Consider the following 3,801-nt stretch of genomic DNA (forward strand, 5'->3'; position numbering starts at 1 on the left):
AAAAGACAAGAATATATGTTAGCTCTGGCCTCTCTCCCTGTTCTTATAAAGTCACCAGGATTCTATCATGGGTACCTATAACGGCTTTAGCTGGTCTTAATTATCACCAAAAATACTATCTTTTAACACCACTGTTGAATTAAGTTTCTACCATTTTTTTTTTTAATAAACAGTCAAAATTTTGTTTTATTTTACTACTGGCTAGAAAGCATTATGGCCAAAGATGGCAACGACATTGAACGAATTCTCTGTGCTTTTCAATATGCAAATATATTTTCTCCCAGATTTCCTTGATAGTATCTCAAGGGTCCATGATAATTCCTCTTCTGAAGACATCTTTTCTTAGTTGTTGTATTCTTGAAGAGCCTGGGTGGTGGAGAGTTTGCCTAGGTTCTGGGCAGTCAACTTGATGTTTTGGCAGTAAGTGTTAATCTGGCCTGTGGTGAGCAGCTACTTCATCCTGGCAGAGGGCTGTATTGGCTTGAAGAGCTTGGACAGACCCTCCTCAGGGAGCGGGGGTTCTCCCCAACTCTAGCACTGCATATTCTCCTGCTGGCGATCTGCTGATACTAATATTTCTGCTGCTGCTGTTTACTAATATTCCTCATGTATGTGTTATATTTAACTATATCTTGTCTCATTTAATCCACTCTGTCCATCAACAACTGCAGATCCTTCCCCAAATTATTGCTGCTAACAAGATTGAGCAATTCATGTTTGTCAGCTGACTTCTTCTCAAGCTCCCACATTAGGATGTTGATCAGATGTGAATTTTTAATTACAATTGCCACTTCTTCAAACGCATTCAAAGGTGATATTTGTCTTTTTCAATGCTTCTTCGGAAAAATCCCTCTCTTTAGAAACTTCCATCAATTTAGAAGTCAGTCTGTATATCTTTAGTGAGACAGATCCTTGGGCAGTTTTTATGGGATCATAAATGAGAACGACAGATTGTTCAATGGCATGTTGGTAAGTGAACTGGGAGTCCAGGAGTGCCCGAGTGACCAAGGATGCATAATACACGGACTGGTACCAGACCACAAGGAGATCATCAATGTTGACGTGGCAAAGGCTCCGCATTATCTCCATCTGATACTGCACTTCATCAATGTCAGCATCATCCTCTGTATGTTGGGGAAATGGAAAGCAGTTGGTAATTTCAAGCTGATCTTCTACAACCAGATCCAAAAGTACCCCCTGAACAATTTCAGTTCTTTATCCTTCTTCTTGATAATGTTTGATTATCTTTAATACCGCCATGCCGTCTATCTGCACTTGCTTCGCCGCTGAATCTCCGGAGCTGCCTCTACCCTTGCCTTTTCCTGCCGCACCAGTGGTGGAACTCGAAGAAGTAGCAAAGGAGCCAGTGCCTTTCTTGCAGGACGCCACATTTCCAGACAGACAGGAAGAAAGAGAAACATGAGTTACCGGAAGCAGAAGTCAGTTTCTACCATCTTAAGACCATCATAATAACGAGATTTTAATACATGACTTTTAGGGACACATATACCAACCATAGTATGTATACCCTAGCCTTCATCCGTGGTAGGGAATTCTCTTTTGCCCTTCCACCCATCATCATCAACACACACACAAATACATGACACTCCACTGTGTCTGCCCACCAAATAGTTAACAAGGACATCAGAGAGCAACACTACTACCTTCTGTTTCCCAATTATATTTGTACAATGTTTATGATTGTCTTATGAAAGTCTAATGTTCAAAGACCACCAAGAATACAATTGTAGTCAAACAAACTTCATTGTATTAACTTGCTACGACAGGGAAACTTTGTGGGGAAAATAATCTCAGTAATATGGGATTAATATGGTCTTGTTATAGGTTTGCACTGGGTCATTTGTGTATCTGTTCTTTATCGCATTGTCAGAAAATGGGGCTCTTTGGTGATTGACTATAGTAATAATTTTAATTTAGGAGGTGGTAGAAATAAAGTAGGTCTATCATTATTAAGGAATCATTAGTCTTTCGAATTATCTCTGAAAAGGAAATGTGGTTGCGCAGTCTCCTTGTTTTTTTGTCATATTTTATCAGGATGTAGGTTAATTGTATATGAAATTGACATTAGATGAAATTGTTTATGTTCATCAAGGAATGCAGCCTAGCTGGCAGCTGTCAGGGATTGCTGTTGTTATTTCTTTTTTTTTTTTTTTTCTTATAGCCATCAACTTGTCCCACCCTTCTGACAGTTTGAAAGTTTGTTTTCAAAGAAGAAAGAAAAAAGAAGCAACTTGTGTGAGTTTTCATCTTATCAGTCATGACTAAATTTTAGAGCCAAAATTCTGAGAGAAGGAAGAAGAACAAAGAATTATCTTTTAAGCAATAAAACATATGACTAAAAATAGAAATGTATTGGGTTTTATATGTATGTGGCTTTAATACTGAAAGTACAAACCCATTCCTACAGATATTTATGGCTATTTTATGGTTATAGTCACTAATGAGACTGAATTATTTGAGGTGAGTAAACATATTAACAAAGTGTCAGAGATAGTTTATGTTAACTGGCTATAATTGTGCTTTTAAAAAGAAAAAAATAATTCAAGAGAAAGGTTATATAAATGATATCAGTACATTGAAATATTTTAATTTACTTTTTTATAAATGGATTATTAACAGTTAAGAAAAGTGTTATACTTCATGCATAATATAGCTAAGCTGAAAATGCAAATTTCATTGGGTTTATCTTTAACAGCAGATTGGGAATACCAGAGATGGCTTTCTACATGTAACAGGAACCTAATTTAGAATTTTCAGTACTTCACTAATTCTCTCTTAGGAGAATTCAATTCCTGAAAATATAAACCCTTCATTGGCATTCTGCTTTGAATTTTGTATTGTATTTATTTTTAAATATATATAGTGTTATTTTCTTTACCTAAACAGTTCCTAAAGCAATAGTTACAGATGTGACCTGCTTTTTAAAAGTATGTTTTGGTCATTTCAAGCCCATCCTACTCATTAATTTATATAAATAAAAATGTATATTTATTAAATGTGTTTCTATTATAAATAGACATTCTAGGAAGGAGTCAATGGACAAGAGACTGCTCAATATTCACTACCTTTGATTGGGATAAGTGTTGTCCTCCTATATGAATTTTTTTCACTCAAAAGGCCTCTGAACAATAATATTCTTATTTTTCTTTTTTAAAAATATTTTTAATCCCATCTAGAGAAATAAATTGTGGAGACACTATAGAACAACTGGTGAAAATGGTAGAAAAACAGATTTTAAGATGAGAAGGTTAACGTCAGAGACTTTTTCCTGTCTTTCTTTCTTTCTTTCTTTCTTTCTTTCTTTCTTTCTTTCTTTCTTTCTTTCTTTCTTTCTTTCTTTCTCTCTCTCTCTCTCTCTCTCTTTCTTTCTTTCTTTCTTTCTTTCTTTCTTTCTTTCTTTCTTTCTTTCTTTCTTTCTTTCTTTCTTTCTTTCTTTCTTTCTTTCTTTCTTTCTTTCTTTTTTCCTTTGTCCAGACACAACTGTGGCTAGGAAAGTATCTTTTGAAATATATAGACTGAAATCTTGAGTCTTTTCTTCCAGCTGAAAAGACTAAAATTGCGGTATTACTATGAACTGAACTCCCAACTTTATTTGAATTTTACCACATGTGCCATGGATGTTCACTCTACTGAGAGAAGGTCCCTAGTCATGTGAACTTTAAGTGTCCAAGGTGATGATGGCTCTGGGGTGTTCTCACTTACCTTTTTCATGCAGAAAAGACTCCCACTTCTGTGCTGATCTTGGCTAATGGATGGGCTGGCATCAGCTAGGAGTTCCTT

General features: G+C 35.8%; 1 pseudogene; it reads right to left on the bottom strand.

The window, feature by feature from the left end:
* Positions 1–342: 342 nt before the first annotated feature.
* LOC102499368 (eukaryotic translation initiation factor 3 subunit H pseudogene) lies at positions 343–1,398 on the bottom strand (annotated as a pseudogene).
* Between the last annotated feature and the right edge of the window lie 2,403 nt (positions 1,399–3,801).

The sequence above is a fragment of the Tupaia chinensis genome, unplaced genomic scaffold (assembly GCF_000334495.1).
Source record: "Tupaia chinensis unplaced genomic scaffold, TupChi_1.0 Scaffold000460_1, whole genome shotgun sequence".
In the NCBI taxonomy this organism is placed as follows: domain Eukaryota; kingdom Metazoa; phylum Chordata; class Mammalia; order Scandentia; family Tupaiidae; genus Tupaia; species Tupaia belangeri.